This window comes from Cervus canadensis, chromosome 2, assembly GCF_019320065.1.
Source record: "Cervus canadensis isolate Bull #8, Minnesota chromosome 2, ASM1932006v1, whole genome shotgun sequence".
NCBI lineage: Eukaryota > Metazoa > Chordata > Mammalia > Artiodactyla > Cervidae > Cervus > Cervus canadensis.
In genome coordinates, this window is record NC_057387.1 from 8,656,829 (window position 1) to 8,673,611 (window position 16,783).

The 16,783-nt window shown below is 40.6% G+C and overlaps 1 protein-coding gene across 1 annotated transcript in view; it reads right to left on the reverse strand.

Annotated features, from left to right (window-relative positions):
* The window catches only part of VANGL2 (VANGL planar cell polarity protein 2), a 35,499-nt gene extending 29,172 nt beyond the window's left edge, over window positions 1-6,327 (reverse strand). Inside the window, exon 1 of the mRNA XM_043451784.1 lies at window positions 6,307-6,327. The gene's annotated coding sequence lies outside the window, so the exon portion shown is untranslated. The remainder of the gene's footprint in view (window positions 1-6,306) is intronic.
* Window positions 6,328-16,783: the final 10,456 nt, after the last annotated feature.

Consider the following 16,783-nt stretch of genomic DNA (forward strand, 5'->3'; position numbering starts at 1 on the left):
ACATATCCTGGAGTTCATAGCACTACACAAGGATTGTAGGGTATCACCAGGATCCGACATAATCAGGCATGTTTGCCCTAGAGTACGCCAGAAAACCAGTTAGGTTCATGAAGTTGGGTCATAATAGCTTTGAACCCAAAGAGATTAACCCCCATTATAAAAGTCTGGGTTTGTGAGAAGTCTATGTAGCCCTTGGAGTGAGTGAAAGCAAAAGTATTATTATAATATCATTAGTACTGTGTGTAATTCTCCACTTACTTAGAATAGTAATACTTCAAAAGCACCTTTGCACACTTCTCCTCCAGCAGGGCAAGGTATCTGCACATTCTCAACATCCTCTGGCTTCCAATCCTGATACCTTCTCACCCAACCCTGTGATTAAAAGTCTCAGGGTAGGAGACTCCCAGACTCTGTTCCTGACTTGTTTGGGATTTTTCTCCTCTCTGATGAAATTTTTTTTGAGACATAATCTCATTCCCTTTGGTCATCCATTCTAACCTGACCAAAGATGAGAACAGAGTCATCTTTGTCCCCTGCACTGTGACCATTCCAATATGTCATTCTTTAAGGTCTTAAGAGAGCCTTAGGACACACTTCCCTTCTTTACCCAAACACTTACCTTTCTTCATCCTCTTTCCCACATCACAGGTCAGCAAGTGACTCAGCACCAAGACTACATGAAATGTGCAGACTCATCATTTCAGGTACCCAAGTCCCTGCATGCGTCTGAGTGCTCAGGTACTGGGTGCCTATCACGGGCCAGGCCCTGGGCTGCGCTGGGGGCCTTGGTGGTGCCCATGACCAGCTGTATGGGGGATAGCTGGCAGGAGAGCTGGGGGAGGATAAAGGGAGGTAGGCTTAGGGTACTACCAGTTCTGCCCAGAGCACCCCCCACACACACCCCCATGCTGGGCAGCAAGTGTGTAATCTGACACAGTGTTAGGCCTGCCCTTGCTGCCACAGCCCCGGCTGACTATCTAGCAGGTTTACTGTGAACTGTGCTCAACATGATGGTAGCCTGTTTCACAGACCTCAAAAGGGCCCAAAGAATGGGAAGCATGACGTCCGGTGCCAGAATTACAGATAACTCTGTAGTTTCTCCCCACCTGAAGCTTGAAACCTGAGTCAGGATGTCAACAAATGAAGCTTCAGGATTAACAGAAATCAGGCATCAAACTAGAATAAGTTCCATCCCTCTTCTCTCTCTGAGGATGAGATTGGGGGCTTTCACTTATCTCTGTAACAAAACCACTGGATTACAGAGGGGAGGTCCAACATTAAATCTGATTGGTGTGTGTGTATGTCCCATGCATCTATTCTTTGAACTGTCCTCCACCCTAACCCCTAGGATGGAAACCCATCTGGACTTCACATATCCTTAATTCACAGAATGAAGAAATGGAGACCCAAAGAAGAGGCCCATACTCCTCGGGTCCCAAGGGAACTAGTCTAATTCTTTAGCAGGGAGGAGAATGTTGAGGTGACAGTCAACCAGGATTTCCCAAAGAGGTCAACCTACAGTGACAGAGGCAGGTCAGGAGCCTGAAGGACAGCAGAGTGGAGCAGACTGAACTCCAAATGCACAGCTCCTGACTTGGAGCACATAGGCGAGTTTCTTAATTGCTTCAAGCCTCAACTTCTGCATATAAAATGGAACTAATAAGGTAACAGAAGGAACCCCCTTGCAAAGCCATAGTGCCCCAGTCCATGCCCAGCCAAACTTCCCCATTCTGTTATGTGCCTCGGGGATTCCTGGTGCTTTGGTGAATCTTGATTAAGGAAGGGGGCATCCAGACAAAAGCCAGGGTCCTCAGTAAGAATCCTTTCAACTCCTTACCAGCTCATGGGCCTGAGGCAGCAGGGTTGGGACAGGCCCACCACAGGCCCCTCCAGAGCCCTGGAAGTTTGAGTCTCCAGCAGAGATGCAGAGGGCGCAAGACACGGCAGTGGACACTCTCCAAGGAAGGGTCAGCTCTGAAGAAGTGTGTGCGTTCCGTGCAGAGGAAGCTGTTCCTGGAAGTAAGGGCCCGCACTAGAGTGGCAAAGGCCAGGTCTTCAATTCTGGTGAAAAGTAGGGCCCTTCCCCAGCTTCACTGCCGCGAAAGAGGAATCCTTAGTATCTTGACCAGATATGTTATTCACAGCCTATATAGGATGGCCATCAAAGGTTTCCAATGTCAGTGATTAACAAAATCAGCCACCTCCCAGGTACAGGTAAGCCCAGTAATATACTCAATGCAGGACCAGAACCACCAGCTTTTTGTAACCCTGTGGCTAAAACTGAGGACAGTTCAATCTCCCAGGTTAACCGTGCTTTCTCCCCAGCACCCACTTTCCTAGAAAGGCTATTCTCAGTGCTTACAATAGTATTTCCAGACCCAGTTTGTATTGTGAAATAACTGGATTTTTTCCTCTTTCAGTGAAAAAGGAAACAAACAAAAAAACTAATAAAAAGCCCTGATTAAGAACTGTGAGATGTAATAGGTTTGCTGTGAGGAGTCTCTTTCAGGTAAGCTCCTGATCTCTTTGAGAACAAGGACCAAACCTCATTCATATCCACATGAATGTCACATAAAAGTCACTAAGTTAGTATTAGTTTCCTTCCCTTCTAACTTTGCTTCTCTTTCTCTATTCCACATGCACATGTGTGTGCTAACTCACTTCAGTCGTGTCCGAGTCTTTGCAACCCTATGGACCATTGCCCGCCGGGCTTCTCTGTCCATGGGATTCTCCAGGCAAGAATACTGGAGTGGGTTGCCATGCCCTCCTCCAGGGGATCTTCCCAATCCAGGGATTGGCCCACGTCTCTTAGCGTCCTGCATTGGCCAGAGGGTTCTAGCGCCACCTAGGAAGCCCCTCTATTCCTCACCTATCCCCAAACTTTACTACTCCCTATTCGTCCAATCTTTATCAAGTGTGAGCTTCCTCAGATCCCGTCCTATTATCACCAGTTTTAAAAGTTGCCTATAATTAAACCAGTGTTTCTCAACCGTGACTGCAGATTTTAATCACCAGGGAAGCTCTGAAAACATACCAATACCCAGGACCCATGCCCGGCTAATTAAACAGAAACTTCCAGGTTGTAGCCCCGCTATCAGCACTTGTGTGTGTGTGTTACTCTGGATATTTGTTGCTGCATGAGGGCTTTCTCTAGTTGTGGTGTACAGGCTTTTCTTTGTGGTGGCTTCTCTTGTTGCAGAGCACGGGGCTCTAGGGTGCTTGAGTTTTAGTAGTTGTGAAGCTTAGATTAGTTGCCCCATGGCATGTGGGATATCCCCAGACCAGGGATTAAACCCGTGTCCTCTGCATTGGCAGGCAGATTCTTAACCACTGGACCATAAGGGAAGTCCCAGGTAAGTTGCCTTAGTGATACTAATGTGAGAACCACTAAATCAAACTCTTTGTGATACTCTTCCTCCTTTCTTGGCACAATAAATGCCCCCACCTCCCTTGCCTAGGACTAATCCCTCCATATTTCATTAGATCTTGTCCATTCCCACTTCCAACCCTTATTGCCACGCTCTCCTGTATCTATTATAACTTCCGACTCTAGTAGCAAAATAAAACATCTCCCTCCACTCTGCAACCTCTTCTTACTTCAGCCCTCTCTTTTATTTTCATATCATCCAGTGTTTTCTAAACAGTAGATTCCTCTCTTGCACGTTGGTGGGCATATAAACTGATACAGCCACTATGGAAAACAGTGGGAGATTTCTTTAAAAACTAGGAATAAAACTACCATCAGTTCAGTCACTCAGTCATATCCGACTCTTTGCAACCCCATGGACTGTAGCACGCCAGGCTTCCCTGTCTTTCACCATCTCCTGGAACTTGCTCATACTCATGTCCATCAAGTTGGTGATGCCATCCACCCATCTCATCCTCTGACGTCCCCTTCTCCTCTTGCCTTCAATCTTTCCCAGCATCAGGGTCTTTTCCAAGGAGTCAGTTCTTCACATCAGGTGGCCAAAGTATTGGAGTTTCAGCTTCAGAATCCATTCTTCCAATGAATATTTAGGACTGATTTCCTTTAGGATGGACTGGTTGGATCTCCTTGCTATCCAAAGGACTCTCAAGAGTCTTCTCCAACACCACAGTTCAAAAGCATCAATTCTTTGGTGCTCAGCTTTCTTTATAGTCCAACTCTCACATCCATACATGACTACTGGAAAAACCATAGCTTTGACTAGATGGACCTCTGTTGGCAAAATAATACCTCTGCTTTTTGATATGCTGTCTGGGTTGGTCACAGCTTTTCTTCCAAGGAGTAAGCATCTTTTAATTTCATGGCTGCAGTTGCCATCTGCAGTGATTTTGGAGCTCAAGAAAATAAAGTCTGTCACTGGTTCCATTATTTCCCCATCTATTTGCCATGAAAGGATGGGACCAGATGGCATGATCTTAGTTTTTTGAATGTTGACTTTTAAGCTAGCTTTTTCACTGTCCTCTTTCACTTTCATTAAGAGGCTCTTCAGTTCCTCTTCGCTTTCTGCCATAAGGGTAGTGTCATCTGCGTATCTGAGGTTATTGATATTTCTGCTGGCAATCTTGATTCCAGCTTGTGCTTCATCTAGCCCAGCATTTCGCATGATGTACTCTGCATATAAGTTAGATAAGCAGGGTGACAATATACAGCCTTGATGGATTCCTTTCCAGATTTGGAACCAGTCTGTTGTTTCATGTCCAGTTCTAACTGTTGCTTCTTGACCTGCATACAGATTTCTCAGGAGGCAGGTCAGGTGGTCTGGTATTCCCACCTCTTGAAGAATTTCCACAGTTTGCTGTGATCCACACAGCCAAGGGCTTTGGCGTAATCAATAAAACAGGAGGAGATGCTTTTCTGGAACTCTCCCACTTTTTTGATGATCCAATGGATGTTCGCAATTTAATCTATGGTTCCTCTGCCTTTTCTAAATCCAGCCTGAACATCTGGAAGTTCACAGTTAATGTACTGTTGAAGCCTGGCTTGGAGAATTTTGAGCATTACTTTACTAGCGTGTGAGATGAATGCAATTGTGTGGTAGTTTGAACATTCTTAGGCATTGCCCTTCTTTAGGATTGGAATGAAAACTAACCTTTTTCAGTCCTGTGGCCACTGCTGAGTTTTCCAAATTTGCTGACATGTTGAGTGCAGCACTTTCACAGCATTATCTTTTAGGATTTGAAATAGCTCAACTGGAATTCTATCACCTTCACTAACTTTGTCCGTAGTGATTAACCCTAAGGCCCACTTGACTTCACATTCCAGGATGTCTGGCTCTAGGTGAGTCATCACACCATCGTGGTTATCTGGGTCATGAAGATCTTTTTTGTATAGTTCTGTGTATTCTTGCCACCTCTTCTTAATACCTTCTGCTTCTGTTAGGTCCATACCATTTCTGTCCTTTATTGTGCCCATCGTTGCATGAAATATTCCCATTTCATGTCTCTAATGTTCTTGAAGAGATCTCTAGTCTTCCCATTCTATTGTTTTCCTCTGTTTCTTATAAAACTAAATAGAGTTTTCTATTTCATATAAAATTACCATATAACCCAGAAATTCCACTGCTGGCCCTATACCCTGAGAAAATCATAATCAAAAAAGATATATGTGCACCAGTGTTCATTGCAGCATTATTTATAATAGCTATGACATGGAAGCAACTTAGATATTCATCAACAGATGAATGGGTAAAGATGCAGTACATATATACAATGGAATATTAGTCATAAAAAAGAACAAATTTGAGTTAGTTTTAGTGAAGTGGATAAACCTAGAGCTTCTTATACAGAGTGAAGTAAGTCAAAAAGAGAAAAACTAATAATGCATACATATGGAATCTAGAAAAATCGTACTGATGAACCTGCTTGCACGGCAGGAATAGAGATGCAGACACAGAGTATAATTGTAGATACAGTGGGGGAAGGAAAGGATGGAATGAATTGAAAGAGTAGCATTGAAACACACACATTATCATATGTAAAATAAATAGTTAATGGGAAGTCGCTTTATCACACAGGGAGCTCATCCTGGTGCTCTGCCACAACCTAGCGGTGTGGCATGGTGTTCGAGGTGAGAGGGACGTTCAAGAGGGAGGGGATATATGTATACTTATGGCTGATTCATATTGTTGTATGGTAGAAGCCAGCACAATATTGTAAAGCAAATATCCTCCAATTAAAATTTTTAAAAAAGAATAGCTTCCTTACCACCATCCTTCACTCTTCAGCTCCTTATAACCAGCCTTCCTCTCAATAACCCTCCTTTTCCTGATTTCACATATCTATATTTCAAAGAATTCAGCCTTTGGCCCCTTGACTCCTTACCTTAAATGCTCTCCCAAAGTAATGTCATTCTCTCTTAGCCTACTTATTGTTGTTGTTCAGTCGCTAAGTCATGTCCAACTCTCTGTGACCCAGTGGACACAGCACACCAGTCTTCCCTGTCCTTCACTATCTCCTGGAGTTTGCTCAAATGCATGTCCATTGAGCTGATGATGCTATTTAATCATCTCATCCTCTGCCACTCCCTTCTCCTTTTGCCTTTAATCCTTCCCAGAATTGGGGTCCTTTATTAATGCTCCTAAATCCAGATCTCTCTTCTGAACATCAAACTCATATTTCTAGGACATTTTAACTTGCCTATTCTTTGGGTACACTAAATGTAATAGGTTTAAGTGAAACATATTATCTTCCCTCCCCCATCCCAAGTCCCTTGGCTTATTCAGATCTTTCTCACTTCCAAACTTGGATCACTCCCTTCCGCTCTATCTTTCTCTCTGTTGCCAGTGTGATTTTTCTGAAAGAGAAGTCAGTCTATCCCGCCGTTGCTTAAAACAATTCAGTGACTCCCCACTGTCCACAAGATGAAGTCAAAACTTCTTGGCACTCTGTGTAAGGACCTTGAGTCTCCCCCTCCAGCCTTATCTCCTGTTGCTCCTTGGGTATTCAAATCTCAAACTTGCAACACACACATTTTGTAACTAGACCCACCAACTGGTTGTTCTGCCAGCTTGGGGCTTTGTTACTGCCCCTGCCTTTACATGGTATGACAAAAAACTTAGCGACTAAAACAAACTACTCCCTTTACATGCTGTTTTCTTTGCCTGAAATCCCGGCTCCCTCCTCTCTGCCTAGAAAATTCTGTATATCCTCCAGGACTCAGCTTTGGTCTTCTTTTTGTGCCTGTGCGCTCAGTTGTGTCCAACACTTGCAGCCTGGAGTGGGTTGCCGTTTCCTTCTCAAGGGGAATCTTCCAACCCAGAGATCAAACCCACGTCTCCTACATCTCCTGCATTGGCAGACAGATTCTTTACCACTGGAGACTTCAGGGATGCCCCATATCTCCTTGCTGACTCCTCCTTAACTTTCCTGAACAGGATTAGATGTTCCCTTCCCCAGAGAGCCTCCTTTGCACTCCCAGAGCTCTGCCTTTTATGACATTCTATGGTAATTTTCTATTTACTTTTCTTTCTGTCCTGCTGGTCTGTGAGCTTCTGGAGTGAAAGAAGCAGTGCTTAATGTATCTTTCTAAACCCAGAACTTGGCTCAGTAAGTGAGACTCAGCAGTAAATGTTTGTCTAGTGAAACAGAAAGGAGAAGCGTATGAGAGGAGATAAAGTAGAATGCTTGATGTCAAAGGCATCTTTCTGTATTTTACAGATAAGGAAACAGGGGTGGAGCAGGTAACTCATTGTCCCAGAATCATACAGCTAATTAAATGGCAACACCGAAACTGGAAACTAAATGTCCTGATTTCTTGCTCAGTAGTCTGTCAACTGTACCATATTAACTGAACATTCATTGTTTCACTTGAAATAAAGCTACAAGGCCATGGCTCTTAGCTTTTTGTGGGCCCATGCTCTCTTTGAGACTTTGGTGAAAGCTACAGGCTCTCTCTGTGTGTGGCGGGGCACATAGAATTTCACATCCATTTTCAGGGGATTCAGGAAGTTAGTGGTTGAGTGAAGGATGACTGGAAGGAAGAAGAATCTAGAAATGGAGACACCAGTGGAAGGAAGACTAATGCAGTAGTTGAGGAGTGAGACAGAACAAGCAGGCTGCAAGAGTAGGGGGATAGAAAAGAAAGTCCAGCTGTCAGAGGTGACCTGCAGATGGGATGCATAGAGCTGAGAAAAGAGGAAGCATTTAAGATGACTCAGGTTTCTGGAATAGATGTTAGGGAAGATGGTGATGCCACACATCAAATTAGGAGCTGCTGAGAGAGTAGGTTTGAAGAGTAGATAATGTGACAGGTGTCTTAAATGTCTGCAGGCCATCAGGGTGGGGATGTCTATAGGAAGCTGGCAACAGCACAAGTACCTTCCACATCTACTCCTGCCACTCTTCCTCAGGCCATCTGGATGATCTATTTTTCCCTGAACCAAATGCATACTTTCCTGCCTCCATCCCCTTTGTTCATCCCACGTACCTGACACTACATTCACCCTTATCCAAAAGGCAAAGGTATTAATAGAAATAAAGAGGATCATTTTTTTAATAATAAAGAGGTCAATTTATCAAGAAGACATAATAAGTCTAAACATTTATACGCCTAATAACAGAAATAAGTACATGAAGCAAAAACTGATAGAACCGCAATGGGAAATTGACACAGTTATAATCAGAAATGTCAATATACAGCTCTCAACTCATAAGACAAGAAGACAGAAAATCAATAAAGATATAAAGGACTTGACCATCACTATCAACTCACTTGACCTAATTGACATTTATAGAACATTCCACTCAACAACAACAGAATACACTTCTTTTTCAAGTGACATGGACGACTTTCAAAGATAGACCATATCTTGGGCCATAAAAATAGGTTTGATAAATTTAAAAGGAATCAGATTGTACAAAATATATTCTCTGTCCACAGTAGTATTAAATTGTAAATCAATACTAGAAAGATAGCTGGAAAATCTTGAAATATTTGGAAACTAAGTAACACAATTCTAAGTAATTCATAGATAAAATGAGAAACCAAACGAGAAATTAAAATTTTTGAACTGAATGAAAATAGGAACACAAACATAATCAAATCTGTGGGATGTATCTAAAGCAGTACTGAAAGGGAATGTACAGCTTTATAATCCTACTAATAGAAAAGAAAATATCCTCAAGTCAAAGATACCAGCTTCCACTCTACAAAATTACGTGAAGAGTGCAAGTTAAGCCCCAAGTAAGTGAAAGAAAGGAAATAATAAAAACCAAGCAGAAATCAACGAAATAGAAAATAGAAAATTAATAGAGAAAATCAATGAAACCAACAGCTCTCTGAGAAGATAGGCAAAATAGATAAATCTAGCCAGACTGATCAGAAAAACAAGAAAAAAAATACAAATGACAAATGTCAGTAATGAAAGAGTTGACATCACTACAGATTCTAAAGATGTTAAAAGGATATTAGAAAATAAGTATTAAGGTGGCTCTATGCCAATAAATTTGACAGTTTAGATGAATGTAAAAATCTCTTGAAAGTACCAATATGTCAAACTCACTCAAGAAGAAATAGATTATCTGAACCACCCTGTAACTATGAAAGAAATTAAATTGTAGTTAAAAACCTTCCCACAAAGAAAACACCAGGTGTAAATGACTTTACTGGTGACTTTTACCAAATATTTCAAAAAGCAACAATATCAATCTTACACAAGCTCTTCCAGAAAAGTAGAACACAGGGAATACTTCCCAAGTCATTATATAAAGCCAGCATTACTCTGACACTGGAATAAGACAAAGAAATTACAAGAAAACTACAGACCAGTATCCAATATAAAATAGTTAAAGAATCCTTAACAAAATTTTAGCAAATAACATCCAACATCATGTAAAAAGGATAATACATTCGGACCAAAAAATTCTAGGTGGATTTAACGTTTGAGACATTGAAAACATTTTAAAAGATTAAAAAGGAGGCAGAGGGAATAATCAAAAAAAATTTGACAAAAATTCAATATCAATTTCTAATTTCAGAAAACTTTAATAAATTTGGAGCAATAATAGGCATCTACAAAAAACTATGGGTAACATCATATTTCAAAGATTGGTTCTCTTATGGTCAGGAAAAAGGCAAGGATGTATGTTCTCCCCACTTTTGTTCAACATTATGTTGGAGGTTCTAGCCAGTGTAATATGCCAAAAAAAACCAAAAAGCATTGGAAAGATTGGAAAGGAAGAAGTAAGATTGTCTTTATTCAGAAGTGACATAATCAGACTTCCCTTATAGTCCAGTGGTTAAGAATTTGCCTGCCAGTAGCACCCCACTCCAGTACTCTTGCCTGGAAAATCCCATGGATGGAGGAGCCTGGTAGGCTGCGGTCCATGGGGACACTAAGAGTCAGACACGACTGAGTGACTTCACTTTGACTTTTCTCTTTCATGCATTGGAGAAGGAAATGGCAACCCACTCCAGTGTTCTTGCCTGGAGAATCCCAGGGACGAGGGAGCCTGGTGGGCTGATGTCTATGGGGTCACACAGAGTCGGACACGACTGAAGTGACTTAGCTTAGCTTAGAGGGGGCACAGGTCTGATCCATGGTCTGGGAAGGTCACACGTGCCGTGGGACAACTGAGCCTGTATGCCACAACTACTAAGCCCATGTGTCACAACTACTGAAACCCACACGCCTAGAGCCCATGCTCTGCATAAGAGCAGTCACTGCAATGAGAAACCCATGTGCTGCAAATGGAGAGGAGCTCCTACTCTTTGAAACTACAGAAAAGCCCATGGCAGCGATGAAGACCTAGCCCAGTCAATAAATAAAGGAATAAATACATGAATAATTTTTTAAATGACATAATCATCTTTAAAGAAAATTCAATGAAATCTTTTAAAAAAGTTATTAGAACTAATAACTAAGTTTAGCAAGTTTTCAATATATAAAATCAATATGCAAAAATCAATTACATTTCTGAATGCTAGCTATATGAATTTCCTAAAGCTGTCAAAACAACAAAATATCACAAACTGAGATGGTTTGAAACAGCAGAAAGGTATTATCTCACAGTTCTCAAATCCCTTATGATTATATGGTGGAGGTGACCAGTAGACTGAAGGGATTAGATCTGATACACAGAGGGCCTGAAGAACTATGGACAGACGTTCATAACACTGTGCAGGAGGAGGAACCAAAACCATCTCCAAGAAAAAGAAGTTCAAGGCAAATAATTGTTTGAGGAGGCTTTACCAACAGCTGAGAAAAGAAGAGAAGCCAAAGGCAATGGAGAAAGAAAGATTATCCAACTAAATGCTGAGTTCTAGAAAATAGCAAGGAGAGATAAGAAGGCCCTCCTAAGTGAACAATGCAAAGAAATTGAGAAAAACAATAAAGTGGGAAAAACTAGAGATCTCTTCAAGATAATTGGAGATATCTAGGGAACATTTCATGCAAGGATGGGAACCATAAAGGACAGAAACAGTAAGGATCTAATGGAAGCAGAAGAGATTAAGAAGAGGTGGCAAGAATATCCAGAAGAACTATACAAAAAAGATCTTAATGACCCAGATAACCACGATGGTGTGGTTACTTACCTAAAACCAAACATCCTGGAGTGTGAAGTCAAGTGGGCCTTAGGAAACATCACTAGGAGCAAAGTTAGTGGAGGTGATGGAATAATAGCTGAGCTATTTCAAATCCTAAAAGATGATGCTGTGAAAGTGCTGCACTCAATAGGCCAGCAAATTTGGGAGACTCAGCAGTGGCCACAGGACAGGAAAAGTCAGTTTTCATTCCAATCCCAAAGAAAGGAAAGGCCAAAGAATGTTCAAACTACTGCACAACTGCACTCATATCACATGCCAGTAAGATTATGCTCAAAATCCTTCAAGCTAAGCTTCAGCAGTACATGAATCAAGAACTTCCAGATGTACTACCTGGACTGGAACAATGGACTGGTTCAAAATTGGGAAAGGAGTATGACAAGGCTGTATATTGTCACCCTGCTTATTTAACTTAAATGCAGATTATATCATGTGAAATGCTGGACTGAACAAAAAACAAGCTACAATCAAGTTTACCAGGAGAAATAGCAAAAACCTCAGATATGCAGTTGTTGGTGTTCAATTACTAAGTCGTTTCCAACTCTTTGTGAGCCCATAAAAATGCAGCATGCCAGGCTTCCCTGTCCTTCATCATCTCTCGGAGCTTGCTCAAACTTATGTACATTGAGTCAGTGATGCCATCCAACCATCTCATCCTCTCTCACCCACTTCTCCGGCCTTCAGTCTTTCCCAGCATCAGGGTCTTTTCCAGTGAATCATCTCTTCACATCAAGTGGCCGAACTATTGGAGCTTCAGCTTCAGCATCAGTCCTTCCAATGAATATTCAGGGTTGATTTCCTTTAGGATTGACTGGTTTGATCTTGCAGTCCAAGGGACTTTCAAGAGTCTTCTCCAGCCCCACAATTCAAAAGCATCAATGCTTTGGAGCTTTCTTTATGGTCCACCTCTCACATCTGTACATGACTACTGGAGAAACCATAGCTTTGACCATACAAAACTTTGTCAGCAAAGTGATGTCTCTGCTTTTTAATACACTGTCTAGGTTTGTCATAGCTTTTCTTCCAAGGAGCAAGCTTCTTTTAATTTTGTGGCTGCAGTCACCATCCATAGTGATTTTAGAGCCCAAGAAAATAAAATCTGTTACTGTTTCCACTTTTTCCCCATCTATTTGCCATGAAGTGATGGAACTGGATGCCACGATCTTTGTTTTTTGAATGCTGAGTTTTAAGCCGGCTTTTTCACTCTCCTCTTTCACTTTCATCAAGAGGCTCTTTAGTTCCTCTTCACTTTCTGCCATTAGAGTGGTATCATCCGCTTGTCTGAAATTGTTGATATTTCTCTTGTCAATCTTAATTCCAGTTTGTGCTTCACCCAGCCAGCATTTCACATAATGCACTCTGCATATAAGTTAAATAAACAGGGTGAGAATATACAGCCTTGACGTACTCCTTTCCCAATTTTGAACCAGTGCATTGTTCCATGTCCAGTTCTAACTGTTGTTTCTTGACCTGCACACGGGTTTCTCAGGAGGTAGGTAAGGTGTTCTAGTATGCCTATCCCTTTAAGAATCCTCCCCAGTTTGTTGTGATCCACACAATCAAAGGGTTTAGCATAGTCAATGAAGCAGAAGTAGATGTTTTTCTGGAACTCTCTTGCTTTTTTGATGATCCAATGAATGTTGGCAATTTGATCTCTGGTTCCTTTGCCTTTTCCAAATCCAGGTAGTACATCTGGAAGTTCTTGATTCATGTACTGCTGAAGCTTAGCTTGAAGGATTTTGAGCATAATCTTACTGGCATGTGATATGAGTGCAATTGTGCAGTAGTTTGAACATTCTTTGGCCTTTCCTTTCTTTGGGATTGGAATGAAAACTGACTTTTCCTGTCCTGTGGCCACTGCTGAGTTTCCCAAATTTGCTGGCCTATTGAGTGCAGCACTTTCACAGCATCATCTTTTAGGATTTGAAATAGCTCAGCTATTATTCCATCACCTCCACTAACTTTGCTCCTAGTGATGTTTCCTAAGGCCCACTTGACTTCACACTCCAGGATGTTTGGTTTTAGGTAAGTAACCACACCATCGTGGTTATCTGGGTCATTAAGATCTTTTTTGTATAGTTCTTCTGGATATTCTTGCCACCTCTTCTTAATCTCTTCTGCTTCCATTAGATCCTTACTGTTTCTGTCCTTTATGGTTCCCATCCTTGCATGAAATGTTCCCTAGATATCTCCAATTATCTTGAAGAGATCTCTAGTCTTTCCCACTTTATTGTTTTTCTCAATTTCTTTGCATTGTTCACTTAGGAGGGCCTTCTTATCTCTCCTTGCTATTCTTTGGAACTCTTTTCTCATGACAAATAGAAGGGGAAAAAGTGGAAGCAAGACAGATTTTATTTTCCTGGGCTCTAAAATCACTATGGATGGTGACTGCAGCCACGAAATTAAAAGAAGCTTGCTCCTTGGAAGGAAAGCTGTGACAAACCTAGACAGCATGTTAAAAAGCAGAGATACCACTTTGCTGATAAAGGTTCATATAATCAAAGGTATGGTTTCTCCAGTAGTCATGTACAGATGTGAGAGGTGGACCATTAAGAAGACTGAGCGCCAAAGTATTGATGCTTTCGAATTGTGGTGCTGGAGAAGACTCTTGAAAGTCCCTTGGACTGCAAGATCAAACCAGTAAATCCTAAAAGAAATCAACATTGAATATTCATTGGAAGGACTGATGCTGAAGCTGAAGCTCCAATACTTCGGCCACCTGATGTGAAGAGACGATTCATTGGAAAAGACCCTCATGCTGGGAAAGATTGAAGGCCAGAGGAGAAGCGGGTGAGAGAGGATGAGATGGTTGGATGGCATCACTGACTCACTGGACATGAGTTTAAGCAAACTCTGGGAGTTAGTGAAGGACAGGGAAGCCTGGCATGCTGCAGTCCATGCATAGCAAAGAACTGGACATGACTTAGCAGCTGAACAACAGCACGGCTCTGGAAGCTGGAGGTCTGATGTCAAGGGGTTGACAGGTCCATGTCTCCTCTGAAGGATCTGGGAGAGAATCCTTCTTTGCCTTTTTTAGCTTTTGTTGTTTTCTGGCAAGCCATGGGTTCCTTGGCTCATAAATGCATCACTCCAATCTCTACCTCTGTTGTCACATAGCCATCTGTTCCCTGTGAATTTTTACACTATCTTCCCTCTCTGTATGTTTGTGTCCAGATTTCCCTCTTTTTATAAGGACACCAACCATATTGGATTAAGGGCCCACCCTATTTAAGTATGACCTCATCTTAACTCTAATTACATCTGTAGAGAGTCTATTTCCAAAGAAGTTCACATTCATAGGAACTGGGGGTTAGAATTTTTATGTAACTCTTGAGCAAGATACAATTTAGCCCATAACATTAGCAAAGAACACTCAAAAAATTAAAATTATAATTTATAATAGCATTAAAAAATATAAAATATTTAAGATAAGTCTGAGAAAAGATGTGCACTGAAAACTAGATGAATTAAAAAACTCAGATGAATTAAAGAAGTGAAGTCGCTCAGTTGTGTCTGACTCTTTGCGATCCCATGGACTGTAGCTTACCAAGTTCCTCCATCCATGGGATTTTCCAGGCAAGAATACTGGAGTGGGTTGCCATTTCCTTCTCCATGAATTAAAGATGACCTAAATAAATGGGAAGATAAACACTGTTTATGGATCAGAAGACTCAGTGTTGTTAAAATTTCAGTTCTCTCAAAATTGATCTAAATATTCAATGCAATCCCAAACAAAATCACAGCAATCTTTTTTTAATGTAAATTGACAATATGATTCTAAACATTATATAGAAATGCAAAGTACTTGGAACAGTCAAAAAAACTTTGAAAAAGAAGAATAAATTTGAGCAATTTATATTATATAAGTTCAATTTTATAAAGCTACAGTAATCAAGACAGTACAGCATAGGCAAAACAAGATAAACAGATCAGTGAAACAGAATAAGGAGTTCATGAATAGATCCACATACATATAGTCAACTGATCGTTGATAAACATGCAAAGGATAGTCTTTTTACTATAGAGCATTTGGGTATCTACATATCCAGGAGAAGAACATCAATCCACATCTTGCATCATACACAAAAATTAATTCAAAGTTGATCACAAAACAAAATGTAAAACATAAAACTTCCAGAAGAAAATGTAGGAGAAAATCTTTGTGACATTTGGATGGGAAGAAAGCTCTTAGATATGACATTCAAAACGTGGTCCTTAAAAGATATAAAATGATAAATTGGACTTTACCAATTAGATGTGCTTTCAAAAGGCACATCTAACAGGTGGAAAGATAAGTCACAGACTCAGGGGAAGTATTTGCAAATCACAGATTTGATAAAGAACTTATCCAGATTATAAAAATAATTCTCAAAATTGAAAAAAAAGAAGTGATATATAAAAATATTGCAAAGGTATAAATAAAATTGCTCTTTTAATTAAAAAAAAGATGGATTGTTCAATAAATGGCATTGGGATAATTAGCTCATCATTGGGAAAAAGCAAAATTGGATTCCTATCTCATTTCTTATATCTAATGAAATGCAGGTAGATCGAAGGGCCAAAGGTAAACAGCAGCAACACCAAAACAATAATTATAATAAAAATACTAGAAGGAAGCCATGGAGTTTTTTTTTTATCTTATGATCTTGGAGCAGGGAAGGCCAAGGCCTAAAATACAGAGTCCGTAGAAGAAAACAACTATAAATTTGACTAAATAAAGGTGTTTTGCATGGCAAAATAGTTAGTATCTATAACTCTATAGATTTTACAATCCTATAATCCTACAATCAATTAGAAAATTCCCAACAATCAAACAAAACAGTAAAACAATACTTACCACTTTACATCTACCTGAACAGCAAAACTTAAAAGCAGGATAATATCAGATGCTAGTGAGGTGGCAGGAATCAGAGATCATCACAAGCTGCTGGTGTGAAGATGCATTGATACGTCTTATAGTACAATTTAGAGGTGTCTCATAAAATTAAATATGTGTGCAGTCTATAACCCAGTTCCATTCCTAGGGATATAATCACAAAACATGACCCTGCAAAGGATAAATAACTGATATATTTAAGGATATCCTTTGCAGAAAAAAACTGGGGGGAAGATCTTATATAATAAATACATGGTATCAATAGAATATGCATATGGCATATGCAGATAAAAAAAGAACTAGTTCAACATATGTTCAGTTACTTCAGTCATGTTAGACTCTCTGAAACCCTGTGGACAGTAGGCTGCCTGGCTTCTCTG